Source organism: Trichosurus vulpecula, chromosome 2 (assembly GCF_011100635.1).
Source record: "Trichosurus vulpecula isolate mTriVul1 chromosome 2, mTriVul1.pri, whole genome shotgun sequence".
Lineage (NCBI taxonomy): Eukaryota > Metazoa > Chordata > Mammalia > Diprotodontia > Phalangeridae > Trichosurus > Trichosurus vulpecula.
The window spans coordinates 182747398-182769797 of record NC_050574.1 but is presented as its reverse complement, the minus strand read 5'-3'; the positions used below and the strand labels follow the sequence as shown (position 1 = coordinate 182769797).

The window sequence follows — 22400 nt, the reverse complement described above, 5'->3', positions numbered from 1 at the left end:
ATTTCCTGTTTGTGCTTTCTTCTGAACACTTTTTTGTCTGTTTCTTATAAGAATAAGTTTCATCTGAAGCTCATTTCCTCCATTCCTACTTTCTTTACTCTCCTCCCTCCATTTTAGGATCAGGAAATTTATTTTTCTTTCAGGTATTCCCTATCAGATGTTCTATTTCAGATAAGAGTGAATTTCATCTGGGGTTTACTGTCATTAACTCTCTCTGTCTCTCTGTTTCTCTCTCTCTCTTCATATGTGTGTGTGTTTATACACACACACACACACACACACAAACAAACATACTTTTCATGCATGTCAATTTTGAGAAATAGCATATAAGCTATTTTCATATTATTATAAACCTTTCCCTCTTCTTCTTTTCCTTCTCCTTTAATGCTTACCATTCCATTCTTATCTGTTTTTTTTAACTCCCTCAAATACCCTTTGGAGACACTGAAATTCTGAAGGGATTTTTGTTTCTTCTACTTTAGAATGTTAGCCCTACACCATCATACAGTTCAATCCAGTTGCTGAAATAAACTTACCCTTCATTGTATTTTAAAATTCCAAATCGGCTCTTAAACTTTTTGTCAGAAAGTGATTAAAAGTCCTCAGTTCCACTAAATGCCCATTTTTCCTCACAGGATTATACTCAGTTCTGCCAGATAAGTTATTATTGCTTATAAATCTATCTCTTTTGCTTTTTGGAATATTGTGTTCTAAGATATTCCTGTCATTTTTAGTTTAGGTCTGAGCTGTCCAGGGCGCAGCCTGATCACTGATATGCTGGGCAATAAGATAACTGGCAGTGCTTTGGCACTTCCCAGGTCCCTACTTAGGGGCTTTCTAACCATCCCAGGGCCTTATGAAGGCAAGGGCTCTATTCTTAGGTCAGGATACATAGCATAGCAAACTACTTGTGTCTTTGGCAGTCTCTGGTCAAGATGGGAAGCATTGACTTCTCTCTCTCTCTCTCTCTCTCTCTCTCTCTCTCTCTCTCTCTCTCTCTCTCTCTCCCTCTCTCCCTCTCTCTCTCACTCTCTCTCTCTCTCTTTCTCTTCCTCTCTCCCTCCCTCTCTCCTTTTCTTCCTTCCTTCCTTCCTTCCTTCCTTCCTTCCTTCCTTCCTTTCTTCCTTCCTTCCTTCCTTCCTTCCCTCCTTCCTTCCTTCCCTCTTTCCTTCCCTCCTTCCCTCCCTCCCTCCCTCTTTCCTTCCTTCCTTCATTCCTTCCCTCCCTCCTTCATTCCTTCCTTCCTTCCCTCCTTCTTTCCTTTCCTCCTTCCTTCCTTCCTTCTTTCCTTCCTTCCTTCTTTCCTTCCCCCCCCCTTCTCTCTCTCTTCTGGCTAGATTTTGTGTAATTCTGGCGTAAAATAAAAAGTCATTGTAGTTTCTCAAGTGAAATATGTATGTGTTTATGCATATATTTGATCATCATTCAGTCTAATGTGAAAAGTGGTATTTCATTTTCTTTTCTTAATACGTGGCAGCTGGCCAGCCTGCCTCTTATTTAAGCAACTATCTTGTCAGGATGTTCCTCTCCCTTTTACTCATTTTCATTAATAGTGACTTAACTGCTAATCTTTATATTTCTTAGACTCATATAACTAATCTGTGCCTTATCTCAATCACCATACTACCTTTCTATCCACTTCTTGTATTATACCTACCATCATGCCAGCCATGATCATCACTTTCAAGATAATGTTTCCTAATTATTTTACCACCTGAGGAATAATCAACAATTTTAGGCAGTCTCCTTTTATATAGAACTATTTGCCTTTCAAGTCTGGAAGCCACAGAATGTAATACTCTGGGCCTCAGTTTCATCATGTATAAATGAGGTGGCTAGGTTATGTTATCACTAAGGTCACTTTCAGCTTTGAAAAATATGAGGAGAATTGTGATTTATGTGTGTTTGATGATCAAAAGATAAAAGAATCAATCACGTGCTGCAACTGCCCCCCCCCCAAAAAAAAACTACTATGAGAACTTAGGCTTCTTTGACAGAAATAAAATGTTTAGTTTTTTTCCTATTCAGATTTCATAGTTTTAAAAATAATCTATACTCATCCTTAATTCATTTTTAGATATTAAGATTGATCTTGGTCTCTAAAGACTATATACTTCTGCTTTTCCCCTCAAGTATTTTTACATTCTTTAAACTTACCACGTTCTTGAAAGAGCAACAAGGTGTCTTTCCCCTTGTTCTGTCCTTAGCACAGTGAATGGCACATATTAGGTGCTTAATAAATGCTTATTGATGACTTGATTTCATCACCATTTTAGTCATCCTCCTCATGTCTTCTTTTTCAAATAGGAATTTCCTCATCCTCCTCAAGCCATTAGCAATTTTGAGAAATAAATTTGAGCTACTACTATTACATGATCAGAAGAGCGGCAGCTTTTGTTTTGTACACTACAACTTCCCCCACTTATAAGTTAGCCTTATCAATTCTACTAGACCATTTTTTCTTTGGGCATTTTCTCTGGATAACCCCCCATGCCTGAAATACCCTCCTTATTTTCCTTTAAATCCCGACTAAAATCCCACCTTCTACAGGAAGCCTTCCCTACACTCTTAATTCCAGTGATTTCCTTCTTTTGATTATTTTCTATTTATCCTGTACATAGTTTGCTGTGTATATATTTCTTTGCATATTGTCTCCTCCATTAGATTGTCATCTCCTTAAGGGCAGGGACTGTCTTTTTGTATCCCCAGTGCTTAGTCCAGTGACTGGCACACAGTAGGCACTTAAGTGTTTATGGAGTGAAGGAATGTGAAAGAGGGTGTTAATTATATTGTTGACAATAAACAAAAGTATTAAGATCCTTTAATTCTTTTTGTTTTCTTATATACTAATCCTGAGAATTTGACTTCACAGATGATATTCCATCTTAATCCCTTTTCCTGAGACAGTTGAAATCTCTTTAAAATCACCCTTTTTATTGTATGCCTGAAAAATCTGATACTTGAATATTTTTAAATTCTCACACTTAGTTTGCTAAGGAGCAAATACACTTTCTAGTATGTTCTCTTTTATTCTTGAGTTTAGATTATACATCTGACCTGGAGATAAATCTTTCAAAATATATATATATATATATTCTGTTAATCAAAATTTCCACCAAAGTATGTCTCTCTTGTCCTAATGGTCAAGTTTTAGAGCATCGAGTTCAGTCACTTCATGGATAATGTTACCCTCTTGTTCTGTCTATATCATTTTTTTCTTTTCTCAGCACCACATACGCTACACTAGCTTATTGTTAATTTTTATAATATTCATCATTAATGACTTTAAGCTATTTTACTCATGTGTGTGATTTTAATTGTTTTTAGTGTTTCTTTTTCTATTTCACTAAACTCCCTCTTTCAGCTTCTTCTCTCTGTTGTAGACTCCATTATTTTTCCTTTTCTCTATGCCTACTTCTTGGACTTTAGTTCCAATTACAGTGGGCCTCATTCTATTTCCCCCCATTTTTCTATTGACTTAAGATAAACTATTTTTCCTGACCTAACACTACACCATCCCCATTACTCAGCAGGAACTATTTCCTCTTCTCATTTTCCTGTTTAACTTTTACATATTTCGTAACACTGAGCATAACTGCCGTTCTGCTTCTATCTACTTAAAACCTTCAGCTTCCTCAGCTGATGCTCATAGCTTGAACTCAAAGCCCTTCATCATTGTAGTTGTTCTCCTCTGAGTATTATCCAATTCATCAATGCCATTCCTAAAATGTGATACCCAGTTACTATTCTAAGGTCCTTTTATTTTCTTTCCTTTGTCCTAGAATTCTAGCTTATTTTTCCTAATCTTGTCTAAAGACCTCATTTACTTGCTTCCCTTTCTTCAAACTATGGGTTGTACTAAGTCAGGGCTTCTTAACATTTTTGTGTGTCATGGGCCCCTTTGATAATAAATTTAGTAAATCTCATGGACCCCATCTTAAAATACTTTTCAAAACATCATAATTGAAGGAAAGGATAAATTTCACTTAGAGATTAGTGAAAATAGAAGTAATTTTCCCACAGAATTCCACAGACTCATCTGAAATCTCTCCATGTTCACTTTGTTCTACTTAAAATATTTTATTGTTATCTTTTTTACATCCTACATAACAATAAAGAAAAGAGAGAAAAAAGCAGTAAAATTTATCAATATATCTAGAAAGTCTGAAAATAAGTGCAATGTACCATTCCCATAAGTCACCTGTCTCTGCAAAAGAGTGGGGTAAGTGCGCCTTCTCATGTCTTCATTGGGGCTGTGCTTCTTTCTAGTTCTGCAAGATTCATTGTTGATTGTTTTGTTTTCTTTCCTTTTATATTGTTGTTGTCATTTATATTATTTTCTCAGCTCTGTTTACTTCACTCTACATCACATCATGTAAATCTTTCCATGATACTCTGTAGGCATCATATGAATTATTTCTTACTGCATAGTCTTATTCCCTTACATTCGTCTACCACAATTTGTTTCATGGATTCTTTGTTAAAGACTCCCAGGATGAGATAGGCTCAGAGGGACCTTTCCAAGTGAGATTTTATTTCTTAGCACCCTTGTTAGTTTCCCTATTTATTTGGGTTGATAAGACTCAAGTTTATGATTTCTCTTCTGTTCTGGGTCTTTGAAGTTGCTCCAACTATGCCTGGTTCCATTTTGCCCTAACATACTCTTAGTTTTCACAGGTATATCTTTCTTGCCAAAATGGTAAGCACAATTCTTCCTCACTTTCATTTATTTATTTTTATAGAAGTGTTTTTCTCCTAAGCACCTGAAACATTGTCTTTGAGACACACCATATTCTAATAATTTCTTGGGCTATATCCATAGCATGTCTTTGGTTGTTCCCTCTACCAGCAATAATGAAAACCACCTGGAAGATAATTAAAACTCCAATAGTATCTGCCTCTTACCACATTACTAACTGTTAACACATGACAAAGTCTCTAACCTGGTTATTATTTCTCCTATAGCCTCTGTTTCATTCCTGAATAGAATGAAAAATGAATAGGATCTTTAGTTCACTTGGGCTAAGTGGAATTACCCAAAGAATTCTTTCAGCAATTCTACCCCCTGTTCTCTGGATGCTTTCTGCCAAACAAATTCAATTTCTCTGTAAATCTGAAGCTCCCATTCAAGTCTTTACTTCCAGGGTTTTGAATGGTTGCAAAGACTCCCTTTAGGATCATCTGGATTGAAATGACAATTAGAGTCTTCATTTCATCTTCCAGGGCTGGGCAGATGTTGTATTCATTCTATCATTTATAGAGCAGACCCTAGCCACTAATGCTCATTTGAAAGGATTCTTCCATTGTCTTCATTCCCCTACAGAAGCAATACACGTTTGTGTCTCCCTTCTGTTTGTCTCACCTATGTACCTAACAGGAAAAAAAATTGGCAAACCAGCTGTAACTGCTTTTTTTCTTATTATGCTTCAGTCTTCATTATTTCTCCCCTTCCTTCATTTTGTTTCATTCTCTATCAGCCAGTCGATAAATATTTATTAAGGATTTACTATGTTCCAAGCACTAGAGATACAGAGAAAGGCAAAAATGAAGTTCCTGCTCTTGAGGAGTTCACATCCTAGTGGGGGATACCACATGCAAACAGCTCTGTATGTACAAGGTACAGCTTAAATGAAAGGTAATCTCAGAGGGAAGATATTGGAAGGATCTGTGTCTGTTTCTGTCTGTATGTGTGCAGTGGGGGTGGGGGTGGGGTTAGTGGAGTAAGGTGGGAATGAAGATACCAAAAAGCCTCCTCCCAAATATGGGATTTTGGCTGAGTCCTGAATGAAGCCAGAAGGCAGAGATGATGAAGAAGAGTATTCTTGGTATGGCGAACAGCCAATGAAAAATCTTGGAGTTGGGGTATGAAATATTTTGTGTGGGGAACAGCAATCCACAGAAGGTCAGTGCTGTTGGATTATGGAATATAATGACGATTATAAGGTTTAAGATGAGTGGAAAGGAGTCAGGTCTTTTCAAAGTTCTGATTTGCATTTGAGACCTAGTATTCTGTTGATCCAGCTGTGTTGCTCAATCACAGGACTACTCTCAGGGTGTGTGGGCCCCCAGGCAAATATATTGTGTGTGTGTGTGTGTGTGTGTGTGTGTGTGTGTAAGTTCCTGTTTATATCAGCAATTCGATGTAAAAACATATTATAAAATTCATGGACCCATGTGAGGCACATTTATTTTTTTATGAAGATTTGGAGCACTTGCACTTTTAGAAGAAGTATTATGATTTACAACAGAACTATACAGAACTGAAATGACTGTCTAAATTTGTATTACTCCAATAATCCACATGACCACTTGAGTTACAATCCTGTGACTGGCCTCAGGCATCATCATCACTTGAAAATCACTTGAAACAGCCTCCTTATTGGTCTCTCTGCATCCAGCTCTTCCTCCCCCAAATAATCCTACAGACAGATGTTGAATTCATATTCTTAAAGTGCAACCCTGACTGTCATTCATTTCCTCAAGAAGCCTCAATGGTTTTCTACTAGCCTTGGGATCAAATGCAGAGTTTTCTTTTTGGCAATTAAAGCCTTCACAATTTGGATCTAACCTATCTTTCCAGTATGGTTATATGTTCCTCATACATGACATCCCATCTCCTCTCTGTGTCTTTGCACAGGTTGTCCCTGATGCCTATAATTCTCTCCTTCTTTACCTCCACCTCTTGGACCCTTAGAACCCTCCAAGCCTCAGCTCAAGTTCCATTTCCTTCAAGAGACTTTTCCTGATTCCTCCAATTGTTAGCCTCACTCCAAATCGTTGCTTATCTATTTTCAATATAACCCACGTTTACTGATCTGTGAACACATTGCCTTCCCCTAGTAAAATGTTGCTCCTTGAGGACAGAGACTGTCTCACTTTAACATCAGTATCTCACTCCAGCACCTGGCGTAGTACTTGAAAGCATTTGTTGTTTTTCGGTGGTGTTTGACACTTTGTAACCCCATTTGGGGCTTTCTTTGCAAAGATACTAGAATTGTTTGCCTTTTCCTTCTCATTTACAGATGAAGAAACTGAGGCAAACAGGATTAAGTGACTTGCCCAGGGACATACAACTAGTGAGTATCTGAGGCTGGATCTGAACTCAGGAAGATGAGCCTTCCTAACTCCAGGCCTGGTGCTCTATCCACTATGGCACCTAGCTACCTGAAACATAGCAGGCTCTTAATACATGCATATTGTTTTGTCTTGAAACCGCAAAGGTAAGGATACAGTTCTTGCCCTCTTGGGGCTTGTGCACAAATACATTATGACAAGTACAAGGATAGGATATAAAGAGCCCAAGAAAAATTTAATTAGGAAAGAACACACAGTAGGAGGGTTGGGGAATAGGTGGCATCTAAGTAGGTGGAATAGGAAGGTGGCAGGAAGTTCCTGATTCCTAGTTCAGGTGGATAATTGCTGCCTCTGTGGTGAAAAGCTTACCTAGGCAGTGGTGAGGTCTCTCTTCCTACTTCCTTGAGAATGAACAACTAGATTTATTTGAATTGGATCTTCCAAAGTGTCTGGCTCACTGAGGTGCAGGGCCCTGGCTTGCCAAGATTTACAGGTGGTGGTGCTCATTTAGTTCTTTCACCAAATTCTGTGTAGTCTGGGTCTCCCGTCCTTTTCCAATCCTCCGTTGTTCCCACTATCTCCTGCCAATTTTTCATGGTCCCCATCATCCCCTGACAATCGTCCATGATCCCCACCACCCCTTGACAATTCTGTATAGTACTCAGCATCCTCTGACAATCCTTCATGGTCTCTACAATCCTCTGAAAATCCTCTACTGTCCCCACATCTTCTTGAAATACTGCTATGACTGCAGCTTCCTACTTTGCTACTTCCTCTTAGTGGCCATATTGCTTGTTTTTTTCCAACATTAATGACTCATTTGAAGAATGCTTGCTTAACTTTCTTCTGTACACACATTTTCATGGAACCTCAGATCTAGAAGGGAGTTGACAGACCACTTGTTCTGACCCCTTTATTTTGAAAAGTGGTAAAGTTGAGGCCTGGAGAGGTGAGACAAAGTTATTAAAGTCACACATAACCAGGATTCAAGCCCTAGTCTTTTGACTCTAAATCCAGGGTTCTTTATTTTAAATAATATTTTGTATTTTTCTAATTGCATATAAAAACAACTTCTAACATTCATTGTTAAAAATTTTGAGTTCCAAATTCCCTCTCTTATCTTCCTCCCTCCCTGAGATGGTAATCAATTTGACATAGGTTATGCATATGCAATCAAGAAAAACATATTTCTGTATCAGTTATGTTGTGAAAGAAAACACATATTAAAAAAAACATGAAAAAATAAATTGGCAAATAGTCTGCTTTGATCTGCATTCAGACTCCATCAGTTCTTTCTCTGGAGGTGGATGGCATTTTTCATCATGAATCCTTTGGAATTGTCTTGTATCATTGTATTACTACAACAAATGACATTCAACTCAAAGGGAAAGTAGAAAGAAGAGGTAATAAGGATGAAACTTAATATCAATCTTTTGAACTCTGTTCTGTGCTTCAAACCACAACCCAAATCCTGTCACTTTCACCAACCTGTCCCTGATCTTTCAGCCAAAAGCTGTATTTTCCTGTTCTTGTATTCCAATAGCAGTTTTTAAAATGCCATTTATCTGAATTTATCATATATTGTCCAATGCTATAATTACTTACACTCATGTCTCATCTGTCTGTATAGATTGTAAACTCCCATGGTCTGGATTGGGATCAGTTCTTATACGTCATGGAAAGCCACCATCTCTTCCTCAACTCTTATTGCAAAGCACAATACTTTGCCCTAGAAGATGCTTAACAAATATTTGTTGAATAAGTGAGTAATAACCCTATTGCCTAGTTTTCATTAGACCCTGAAATTTATCCTGAGTTTTCCTTGACCATTTTTAGTGCCTCGTTAGGTGGACTAGAGCTTATTTTCATGGTTAGATGATTGTATTTGCAAAGGTAATTAATAGTGAGTCAGATAAAAATCATTAATTGCCTCAGATGAAACATTTGTAGATGTAAATTATTTAAATTAGTTATTTGAAGAGTCATTTTGCACACTTAAGTTGAAGTTTTACTGGATATAAAAGCAGACCACTAAATGATCCATAGGATTGCCTTCTGGGATATTTTATCTAAATGCTCAGTCTCTTGAAAATGTGAAATAAGGATGGCAATAACATAGACTGATATATTTTCCATTAGTATTATAAATGTTTTAAGGAGTTTTCTTGATAATTTCTGCTCTGCTCATGAAATTTTACATTAGTGACTTATTCTCACACTATCAATTTTCTCTTCATATTCTTTCTTTTGTAGATAAAGGAAATCTTCATTCTTTCAGCTGCACTCTTCAATCTCCTTGTATTTTTTTTCTTACAATGCCCTTGTCCTCCCCCTTCCTTTTCAGGTCCCTTTTATGTGCTATATTCCCCCATGAGAATGTAAACTCCACGAGGGCTGGGACTCTCTTGCATTCATATTCTCAGGGCTTAACACATGGCCTAGCACACAGTAAGCACTAAATAACACTTATTGACTTGACTAGTAGAAAATAATACCACCTCGAATTTGTAGTTTACAAATATTTTACTGACAATAAATTTGCAAGGGATGCAGTATCAATTTTACTATTCCCATTATACGAATGGGGAAATCGAGCTCAAAGAATAGATTTTTGTTTCTTCAACCCACCTATAGAGATATACACTGGTAGCAGTGTTGTTACTACTGATTTCATTCGTATCTTAAATCCTACATTGGCTCGTATTGCCCCTGGTTGTTCTTTTTCCTTACATCCACAGTGGCAGGTTCAGAAATATATCATTTAGATATACAAAGGCTGATCAGCTGAACTGATCAATCTGTTGCTTCCAACTGACATTGTAGTATTGGAGGGCATTGGGGCATAATTCCTCCGGGCTTAATAAGCAGTTAGGATATACCAACCTCTGGACTTACTTTGTACTCGAATGGCTTCCTATTATATTTATGATCAAATATAAAATTCTCTTTTTGGTTTCTGAAGCCGTTTACAACCTGACCCCTTTCTATCTTTCCAGACTTCTTCAACCTAATTCAACTCTAGGACTCTGTGATGCAGAGACATTGTTCTTTTTTCTGTTCTTTGTGCACAATACTACATCTCCTGAAACCATGCCTTTCTGTTAGTTTTCCCACACACCTGGAATCTTCTCTTTCCTTGTCTCTACATCCTGGCTTCCTTCAGGTTTCAACCCAAATCCTACCTTCTGCAAGAGGCCTTTCTCAGTCCTTCTCAATAGTCTCTGAGATTACCTCCCATTTACCCTCTATCTGTCTGACATGTACATAGTTGTTTAAATGTTGTCTTTCCCATTTGAATGTGAGTTCTTTGTAGCAAGGATTATCTTGGCCTTTCCTTGTTATCCCCAGTGTATGCCAGCACCATGGCTGGCACATAATAGTGCTTAATAAATATTTGTTGGATGACTTATATTCTCTCAAGTTTCCTCAAACCAAGGCTTAAAATTCATGGGCAAAAAAAATTAATCAATCCATCAAGAAGCATTGATTGGATACCTTTCATGTGCCAGCCACTATGTTAGGCACTGAAGATCAAAGACAAATAATTAAACAGTCCCTTCCTTCAAATAGCTTACACTCCCCAAGGGGAGACATATACATTAATGATTTATAAAAGTGCCTACAAAATAAATAAAGTAATTTGGTGTGGGGACGTAGGTGCAAATCAAGCCTTGAAAGCTTCACTCAATGATTTTCATTCACTTTATTGTTCTCCCTTATTTTCTTGTTCTACACACTCTATAACTCCATTCTCTATACATTGGGTCACTCTCTGCCACAGTCCCTTTCAAACATGGGATCATAGAACCAAAAGAGACCTTTGAGACTATTTAGTTCAATACCCTCATTAAGGAAACAGGCCCAGAGAAGTTAAGGACATCATTGGATGTCATACAAGGGTAGAGAGTGTCAGAACTAGACTTCGAACCCAGGTCCTCTGACTCTACACCTAGTGCTTCTCCCACTTTATCATACTGTTACTATGAAAATCATTGAGGATAATAGTGTCTTTGGTAAGAAAATTGTATATCGAAGCATCTCTCTGATGATTTATGGGATAAAGGTAACTATTTAAACAGGGATCCTTTTTTAAAATGATTGTGTGGAGTTAGGATTTGGGTTATTGCAGCTAAACATCCTAAAGCAAAGTTTTTCAGATTTAAGTGTTCCAGTGTTGTCATATTTTCCAGGACAATTTCCTAGAAAACCCTTGGATTAGTTCCAAGAGAATGTGGTACATCTTGGACTATCCGCTTTAGAACAACCATTAAGTGAGTGATTGGTTCCTTGCTTTTCACTGAAGAGCAGAAATGAATGTTCTATTTAGTTCAGATCCACCCAAGAAGTTTGAAATACAATAAAATTAAATCACCTGGAAGGCTGATGAGCTGTTATGCAATCATTTTAACCTTTATAGCTTTCAAATAAATACTGTCCAGCATCACAGAATTTTAGCACCTGCTTTTTTTTTTCCCTAATGATGAATATAAGAAGAATGCAGATGTAAGATTTGCAAAGCATTTTTTCTAAAAACAAGTCTTTTAGGTAGTTAGTAAGGAAAGTATGATTAGCCTTTATTTTCTGTATCTGAGCAGGAATCCCCCTTACAAGATCCATAATAAGTGGTCAAATGCTGAGCTGTCCTGATATAGGATGGATGAAGGATCCACGTGTCACTTACAAACGACTAGGAGATATGATAGAACTTGATGTAAAATCAGTGGTCTAAATCTAGAGGGCAGCCTCCTGCTGGCCATTGTGATTCCCTTCCTTCTCCTGAAGCCTACAAACAATGGTGTATAAGGTTTCCTGATTATATTCTTAATTGTCTCTGCCCCGACCTCTCTCCCAGGTACATCCTGGTTTGCCCTCTCCCATTCTTAGGTGTTTTATTTTGACATTATGACTTCCCTTGTGTTGGCTAAAATGGAGCTAACATTGCCCACTGATTTTAGTGTCACTGATTGGTCTGCCTCTTTTGTGAAATGCTGTGAGTCTCCAAGAAAAACTTTAATTCAATGAAATTAATTTCAGTGTAATGCAATGCAACTCAGTTCAGTAAATATTTATCAAGTGCTTAGTATGTGGAGGGCACTGTCTGGGTGGGGATACAAAGAAAAAAATTACAAAGACAAAAACAAAATAGTCCCTGCCCTCAAGCTTATGGTGTCTGTGTGAGTGGAGAGGAGAAACATAAATTGGATAATATTACTGAAAGAATAATTGGTGAGCATTTATAAAGTTATGAGAGATCATTAAGGTGTGACATCAGCAAGCCTTGCCTTGCTGAAGGTCTTGACAGATTTTCCTTATTTCCTTTCTGCACAATATTATTAGATTGTTAGATCGGAGGAATTCTGTAGACATATAGTGCATGTCTAGGGTCCTTCAAAGAAGTTGACAAAGTCGTTTATGAAATCGTTTTGGGCAAGACAGGAAGATGTGCACTAAATTAAAGCACAATTAGGCAGATTCAAAACAATTGGACCAAAGAATAGCTATGGATGGCTTCTTGCCAGTTTAGAGGGAGGACTCTACTGAAGAGACCCTGGGATTTGTCCTTGGTCCTTTGCTATTAAAACATTTGATGTAGCACTTGGATAAAGAATTAAGAGGGAATGCCTATCAAATGAGCAGATAATACAAGTGTGACAGACAATAAACAATGTTGAACAACAGAACCAATATTCAAAATGGAATGGTTGGGCTACAAAAATGGGCTACAACTAAAAAGATGAATTTTTTTGTAGTTTTTTTTATTTTGAATTTAAATACAAAATAAGAGAAAAAGAGAAACAAACTTAATACAAAAGTAAAGAAAAAAAGCATTGGCATGTGCACAAAAGAATGTAAGAGAGAATTCAAAATATATAACAATAAATTTCCATTTCAAGAAAGCCTATATAATAAATACTACACATTGTGTTGAGAGCTGTCCATATTTTCTTTGCTTCCCCATAAGTTTTCTTTTATTCTCTACTGTGCACTTTTTACTTTGTTTTCCCCCCTTCCTCCCTACCCCAGAAAGCTAGAATTAATCATATACATATATACACACACCCTTACATATATACACATACACACAGATATACAAATATACACATACACCTGTACATACATACATATGTACACTTACAATACATATACTTAGATATTGATAACAAGTCATATATAGACATCTACATTCATATGCATCTATGTAAGACCATACTATACTTATTTGCCTTCTGTTTCTCTAAGGGTAGATAACCTTTTCCTTCATGAGCGATGAAATTTAATAGAGGCAAAAATCTGATACAGATTCAAAGCATAAGCTTCATAAGTGAAATAAAGATGTTTAGATAACCATTCACGTAAAATACAGGTTTTGGAGGGGACAGGTATCAAGGACATTTTTGGGGGTGGAGGAGGGGCTGGCCCTGTTATTCCATTGGTTGTTTCTGTTATTTCATCAGGGAACTCCTAATGAGGAAAAATTCTCCACCAATACAGGTCCTTACCTGCACTTCTACTTACAGTATGAGAATGCTTTCGGGGATGTTGAAGGGAGGGAGGGAGAGAATAAGCATTTAAATAACACCTACAAAGTACCAGGTACTGTACTAAGCATTTTACCAACATTATCTCATTTGATCCTCACAGCCCTGCAAGGTATTTGGTGTTATCTCCATTTTACAGATGAGGAAATAGAGGTAAACAGGTTAAGTGACTTGCTCAGGGCCACACATTGTCTATTATCCAAGGCTGGTTTTGAAATCAGGTCTTCCTCATTCCAAGCCCAATGTTTTATCCACTGCACCACCTGGCTGCCTCAAGGGTGACTATCTTCTTGCCTAGTGTCAGCTGTTCTGTCAGAAGCAGTACTTGAACCCAGATTTTCCTCACTCTAAGACCACATTTAATATGCCTTAGCAGTATAACATGGCACCTGGAAGGGCTAATATATTCTTAGTTTATGTAAAGATCCATAGTGTCTAGAATGAGTGCTGGTATATCCTGTTATGCTCATTCAACTATATAGGAAGTATTACGTTCAGTTCTGGGCTGCCACATTTTAGGAAAGACATCGAATTCTTAGTTACTAATATTCCATTAGAATGTAAGAACCTTGTTTATTTTCATTTTCTTTATGTCTCTAGAGCTTAGCACAGTGCCTGGCACATAGTAAGCACTTAATAATTGTTGAGTGATTGGTTGATGGGCCAGTGATGAACCTGACTTTGGAGGTTCATTATAAGGTGTTTTCTTTCTTCCTTCCTTCCTTCCTTTCTTCTTTTTTTTGCTATTGCATCTCTCGAGGACCATTTCTTAAATTGGAGAAGGATTCTAATCTGCAACCAAGGTGAGGGTATTCATACCAATAAAATTACAAATCCATAAGGTATTGAAATGCTGGAGGAATATCCTACAGAAGTAATATTTGGATGGTGAAATGTCTCAAGTTCAACTGAAGGTTTATTTGCCATTTGAGGGTTGTTTGAAGGAACTGAAGATCTTCAACTTGAAGAAGAGGAAACTCAGGGGAGATGCATTCTAGATCTCTTCAAATACTTGAAGGGCTTTCATATGGAAGAGGAATTAAGTTTGTTTTACTTGGTTCAAAAGTGATGAACTATAGAAATGAGTAGAAATTACTGAGATTTAGGCCCACACTAAAGAAAATTTTCCTAAATATTATGGTTGTCCAAGAGTGGAATGGGCTGTCTCTCACTCATTGGGGAATTTCAAGTGGAGACTAAATCTTGTAAAAATTGTTTCCTATTCAGATTTAATTTGGATTGGTTGCCCTCAGAGTTCCCTTGCAACTCTAAGATACTATGATAGTAACTGCCAGAGCAAAATCTGAACCTTTTTCTAAGTTCAAAGCCCTTTCTAATATATTACACAACCTAATGAATATATTGAATGATCCCATTTAACTCTTCATTTATGTTTTGCTATATGAAAACCACTATGTAGTGTATTTTTTAAATAAATAACCCCTTCTTTAGCAAAGGAAAATTATTCAATTGATATTATAAAATATAATACATAGAATTATTCTTAATTTTTTGGAGGGGGAAGCAAGGCAATTGGGGTTAAATGACTTGCCCAAGGTCACATGCCTAGTAAGTGTGTCAAGTATCTGTGGTCAGATTTGGACTCAGGTCCTCCTGATTCCAAGGGCTGTTGCTCTACTCATTATGCCACCTAGTTGCCCCTGGAATTACTCTTAAACAAAATTTTTTTTATTAGCTGGCATTTGGCATTATTGTGACCAAGAAATAAAGGAGCCCTAACTTGAAGAAGTGTTGAGAGTTTATTTTTCTTCCCTGTTCTATTCCCAGACTCTCTTAGAAATGCAAATAGTTTAGGGGGTTCGGGGAGAGAACGATGCTTCTAGGTAAAATTGTGCTGTAGGATAAGGCCTTTTTATCTTGGACACCCTCAGCATGCCTCTCCTCTACCTTTTTGCTCTTTTCTTTCCCCTCATTTATTTGGTGAGAGCTTTCATACTGTGACCCTGCTACCCCCTGTCAAAAAGTGCTACCAGAAAAGATCAAGGTGCACATTGTCATTTATAACCTTGCAAAATTTAAGTGAATGTTTTACATCTTCATGTAGCATTCATACCATAAGCCCTTAGCTCAGACTAGTTCTCTAGCAGTGTGCTCCAGAACTCTCTGCTTGGCCCTGCAATGTTTATTCACATAGTCTGTCAACAAGCATTTATTAATAGGAGAAGGCTTATCACATGCCAGACACTGAACTAAGTTCTAGGGATACCCCCCCAAAAAAACCCCACCAAATCAAAAGACAGTCCCTGCCCTCATGGATTTTAAATCCTAATGGGTAAGGCAACACTTAAACAACTAGGTACATACAAGATGTATACAAAACAAATGGAAAACAATTTGAGAAGGGAAGTCTTGATGTTGGAAAAGAACAGGAAAGCCCTCCTGCTCAAACTGGGAGTTGAGCTGAGTCTTGGGGGAAGCTAGAAGAACTAAGAGACAGAGGTGAGAGGCAGAAAATTCCAGGCAGTGGGGATAGCACAAAGCTGAGTGAGATTGGCAGTGTTGTAAATATCAGAATAAAGATTTCAAAATTTCTCAACCAGATGAAATGGTGGATTGAAAATGGCAAGAGGAAATTTACCAGGTCAGATTTATCAGGGCCAAACTTAAAGATTTCACGTAGTATAATTCTAAAAGGAATTAAACAAATCATGGAGAATCTGACTTGATAGTAAGCCATATCACAATTTCATGGAAGTTTGAATATTGATCATAGACTTCACTTGAGCCCAAAACTTGGTGCACCTGCAAAAAAAGTGATATCGTCTTGGGATATGAACACACAGACATACACAAATATACCTACAAATATATACATACATATGTATGTACGTGTGTGTATATATATGTGTGTGTGTGTGTGTCTGTGTGTGTGTGTGTGTCTGTGTATGTATATATCCCTCTCAATGTATATTGTGTGTGTTTGTGTGTATATCCCAGGCTGAAAATAAGCAATAGTCTCCCTATATTCTGTAATGTTCAGACTACACTTGGAATACTGTGCTCAATTCTAGGCACCCATTTAAACTAGAATTTTGATAAATCATTCATGCTGCATATCTCCCATCTCCTTGCCTATGACAAAAAAGGAAATCAAATGTGTCCTGTTCCTTTTCTCTTGGTGTTCTTGATCTTGGGGAAAAAGAATCCTGAAATATCTCACTAACACTAAGGGTGAATCTACATAGAGCCACTTGCTTTTTATCACAGGCCTGCAGAAGCAAAAATATTTTCTAGGGAAATAATTTTCTTTAAGGGGGTGGACCTTTATCCTGGAATCACACCTTTGGATTGTCAAGCCTAAGTAAACAGTCTGATGAGTATCAGGTAATTGATGTATTCAGAGTCATCCATTGCTTTTCCAAAGATCTTCTCTGAGGGTTTTAGGCATACATGTCAATCAAGTTTAGCCACTGATGAAGCAGATGGCCAGGAGCCTAGACCAAAGGAAAAAGAAAAATAAATGATCAGAAAAAAATTATCTGCCTTACGATTCACTCTAATGTATCTGGTGGACATCAAATTTGGATTATCCTAATGATAATCAGCTGCTGACTTAACCATTCTTTATTTCCAAAATTTTTTTGAGGCTTTATGTAGATGCAGCTTCAGAATTTAGGGTTATCCTAGGAAGGAAGGTAGCATTTTTTTCTTCTGTTGATTGATGCAGTATCTGAGAAAAGTCAACTTATTGTTCTTTAAACAAAACTTGCTTTGTTATTTATTTCCTTTACAAGCTTTTGAAATAACCAATGGCCATTATTAACAAAAAAGATTCCCGAACTATTTGATTTTTCTGGTCAATAACTTTCACAGACATAAAAATGGTAGTAGTTATACTCTGAGTATAATATTCATTAACTGAGAAACTACATGGTGAACAGTTTAATTCTAGAGAGCTAGTCTTGGAGTTACGAGTACTTGGTTCAAGTCTTATTTCTGACACTAACTGGCTTTGAGAGCCTGGGCAAGGATCTTGAACTTTCAGTGCTCCTTGCAACTCTGTAAGACAATGTGCTGTAGAACAGATGCTGATCTTCATTAGTAAAGGGAGTTTTCACACTGGAATTACATAGCCCTGCTCCTCCTCCAATTCTCAAAATGTGCAAGTCACTTGCATTCCCCCCCAAAAAATAATCTGCCCTTGAGGAGTCTATATTCTCCTTTAAGCTGTTAAAGTTTTAAACTTCACAAAGACTTAAGGGATACTATTTATAATCTCAACTGGATTGTCACAGTAGTAAGGCAATCCTTTTTAAACCTCCCTAATCAATTCACTATCCCAACTATCACAGTGGTTATCCGAACTCTTTGATTGCTCCTCTAGTCTCCCTTGGCATTCCTTCCCCACCTCACTTTCAGGTGAGGACCATGACTCATATACTTCATTAGTAAAAAAAAAGAGATGGCTGAACAAGTTGTGGTATATGAATATAATGGAATACTATTGTGCTATAAGAAATGATGACCAGGTGGACTTCAGAAAAACCTGGAAAGACTTATATGAATTGATGCTGAGTGAAGTGAACAGAACCAAGAGAACACTGTACCCAGTAATAGCCACAGTGTGCAATGACTGATTTTAATAGACTTTAATTGACTTGGTCCTTCTCCTGCTTGATTATAAAGAGAATGAGGAGCCCCAGTCCATAACAGAGAGCATGCCTACCCCTGCCAAGAAGGCTGTGAAGGGCTCCTATGTCTCCACTAGCTCAAGCTTCAGGGATTTCCTTCTGAAGCCTGAGCTCCTGAGGGCTATTGTGGACTGCAGTTTTGAGCATCCATCTGAAGTCCAGCATGAATATATTCCCCAAGCCATCTTGGGAATGAATGTCCTATGGCAAGCCAAGTCTGGAATGGGCAAGACAAGTCTTTGTGTTGGCTACCCTGCAGCAGATTGAGCCCATGGATGGACAGGTAATTGTTTTTGTTGTATGCCACACTTGGGAGTTGGCCTTCCAGATCTGTTAGGAGTATGAGCGCTTCTCCAAGTACATGCCCCATGTCAAGGTTTCTGTGTTCTTTGGTGGCCTTCCGATCAAGAGGGATGAAGAAGTTCTGAAAAAGAACTGCCCTCATGTAGTGGTGGGGACACCTGGCCAAATTCTGGCCTTAGTACATAATGTCTCAATCTGAAAAATGTGAAGCACTTTGTACTGGATGAGTGTGACAGGATGCTAGAGCAGCTTGATATGAGCTGGGATGTGCAAGAGATCTTCCACTTGACACCCCATAAGAAGCAGTGCATGATGTTCAGTGCCACTCCAAGTAAGGAGTTAAGACCTATCTGCAGAAAGTTCATACAGGATCCAAGGGAAGTTTTTGTGGATGATGAGACAAAACTGATGCTGCATGGACCACAGCAATACTATGTGAAGCTTAAGGACAGTGAGAAAAACAGAAAAACTCTTTGATTTCTTGGATGTTCTGGAGTTTAACCAGGTGGTGATCTTTGTGAAGTCAGTGCAGCGCTGTGTAGCCTTGGCTTAGCTCCTGGTAGAACAGAACTTTCCAGCTATTGCCATTCTCAGGAGGAAAGACTATCAGGATACCAACAGTTCAAGGATTTCCAGCAGTGGATCCTGGTGGCCACCAATCTCTTTGGCTGAGGCATGGATATTGAGAGGGTCAATTACGACATGCCTGAGGACTCTGACACCTACCTGCACCAGGTTGCCAGGGCTGGCCAATTTGGTGCCAAAGGCTTGGCCATCACTTTTGTGTCTGATGAGGGGGATGCCAAGATCCTTAATGATGTCCAGGACCACTTTGAAGTAAACATGGCAGAACTGCCTGAAGAAATTGACATTTCCACATACATTGAACAAAGCAGATAACCAAGAGCCACAATCAGGATGATCGGGGCCACCCCTGCCTGTTCGCTGCTTTTAATGTTTTCTTTGCTAAGTGACAACAGGTATTTTTACTCTGTTTTAAAGCTTGTAGATTTGTGTAAGGATAAACTTTTATTACAAAAAAATGCAAGGAACTAAAACAATTCCAAAGGACTCAAGATGGAAAATGCCATCCACATCCAGAGAAAGAACTATGGAGTCGGAATGCAGAGTGAAGCAGACTTTTTTTGTTTTGTTTTGTTTTTCTTTCTCATGGTTTCTCCCATTTGAAAATAATTCTTCTATGCAACATGACTAATGTGAAAATGTGTTTAATAGGAATGCAATGTACAGCCCATATCAGATTGCATGCTGTCTTGGGGAGAGAGAGGGAAAAATGAAAAACTTATGGAAGTGAATGCTGAAAACTAAAAATAAATATTTTTTTAAAAAAGGGGGAAAAAAGAGACTGTTTACCAAGATCTCCCTCTTCTCCCTTTTCTAAGATGTTTTCCCCTACTTTCTCCTCCCTCACTCTTTTCTCACAGAAAGAATTATACCTTCTCCTTGCCAAGGTCCCATCTCATCCTCTGTTTTCTAGGAGACTATCCAGTTGTACTTACTCTCTCACTATCCTCTCCCCATCTATTGATTGCTTCTTTGTTTCCTACAGATAAGCCCAAGTCCCCACTAACCTTAAAAAAATAAAAACAAAATCCTTACTCAGTATGACCATCTCCACTACCTATTTTCCTATATCTTTTCTCTCTTTTGTGGCTCAATTCCTTGAGAAAGCCATTTATAATCAGTTCCTCCAAATCTTCTCTCACTCTCTTCTAAATGTTCTGGACAATCTGGTTTCCAACCTCGTCATTCAACTGAAATTATTTTTTTTTCCCCGAAGTTACCAATGATCTCTTAATTTCCAACTCTAATGAGTTTTTCTCAATTCTCATTCTCCTTCACCTCCCTGTTTCCTTTGTCATTGTGGATCACCCTCTTCTCCTTGATATTCTCTCCACTGAAGGTTTTTTTTTTTTTAATACTACTCTCTCTTTATTCTCCTACTTTATTTTCCACATAGTGAAAGCTCCTCATTCTCCTTTGCTGGATTTTACTCTAGGTCATTCCTATTAACTATGGGCATTCTCCAAGAGTTTTCCACCTGGACTTTCTACTTTAGTGGTTTCACCAGTTCCCATGGGTTTAATGATCATTTCTAGGCAGAGAATTCTCGGATCTTTTGATCCAGCCCTCACTTTCCATAGGCTGTCTCTCAATGTCTTGAATGTAGTTTCCCCTCACCTCTGCCTCTTGTCTGTGCTCATTTCTGTCAGGTGCTTAGCACAATGCCTGACACATAGTAAGTGATTGCTTACTTAGTTCCCCTTTCCCTTCCTGTCTACCCTACTTTTCTTCAAAATTCAGCCAAAATTCACCTTCTGATGGGATTAACTCCCATTTACACTAGATATAATATATAGTGCATATACCATATAGTTTATGGTGTATATACCTTACATAACATACATATCATATGGTATATATAATATACTATATGGAGCATATATGCAGTTATCCTTTCCACATCACAGGGATTAGGGGTATGGTGCCTTGCTATCTGGAAGATCTATATAATTTTTTTTGGCCCTCCCTTTGTACCAGAGAAGAAGTTTCAATTACTATGGTATTAAAAGATAAAATATGTTGATATTATGCAATACTATACATATATTTTATGCATTTCTGAGTTTCTAAATTTTTTCTGTGTTATCTGCTGGCCTTCATGTGTTATCTGTGACTCGCAGAACTCCTCCCAAATTTTTATTTAATTTCTTATGATGACCTGAGACATATTGAAACCATGATGGGCAAAGTTGCACTGTGGAAGGGATGACTGTAAAATACACACACACACACACACACACACACACACAAATATATATACATACATACATACATGCATAATTACACACACACATATACACACATATAATAAATGGCAGGCAGAGGAAAGGTGGGAGAGGAAGCAAGAAAGGTTTCTTTCACAAGGTGGGTTTTGAGCTGAGTTTTGAAGGAAGCTAGGGTAGACAGAAAAGGGAAAGGATGAGGGAGTAAGCATTTATTAACCACCTACTGTGTGTCAGGCATATGCACATGCATATATGTACATATGTGTATACATGTGTGCGTATATATATATATATGTATAATATGTATATATGTTTGTTTGCATGTTGTCTCCTTCGGGGCAGGAAGAGTATTTAGCCCTTCTTTTTTATCCCTTGTAGTTAGGGTAGTGCCTGGCAAATAACATAGTAAACACTTCATAAATGGTTACTATTAACTGAAAACAGTTGTTGACCAACCTTGGTAGAAGAATTTTCTGTGCTAAGAGTTCCCTACATATGTGAAATTACAGGATCAGACCTTTACATTCTCCAATTTAAGGGAAAAAAAATCTGTATTTTATAAATCACAAGAGAATTTGGAAGTAGTAATGCCTTTACATGCAGGGTGTACTTATTCATTCTGCAAAAAGGTTTGTTGGCTTATTTATTATACTGAGTCACACTGCATATTTCATCAGGGCTAAATAAAGCTCCTAGTGGCAATGTTTGGTGAGTATATGGATTGGAGTACCTCTTGTACCAGTTTTCTCTCCTCCATGGCCCCTTAGGTGGATTTGGCCCAGAGGTCCAGAGGCACTGCTCTTAAAAATAATAGCCAAATGCATTCATTTCTTTTTACTCTGAAAGGATACTTTCCTGGGGGTCATGACAAATAAGAATAGACTAAATGAAATAATTAACAATGCTACAGGGAGTTTATTTCTGCTTCTATAAGAAGAAAGATTTCTCTGGGGCATAGGCTAAATCTCAGCTGAGCCACTGCATGGTGACAACTTCATGACAGAATGCAATAAGAATATATT

The 22400-nt window shown here is 37.8% G+C and overlaps 1 pseudogene; it reads left to right on the top strand.

Annotated features, from left to right (window-relative positions):
- The first annotated feature begins 5784 nt into the window (after nucleotides 1-5784).
- Nucleotides 5785-19468, top strand: LOC118836877 (annotated as a pseudogene).
- The last annotated feature ends 2932 nt before the right edge of the window (nucleotides 19469-22400 follow it).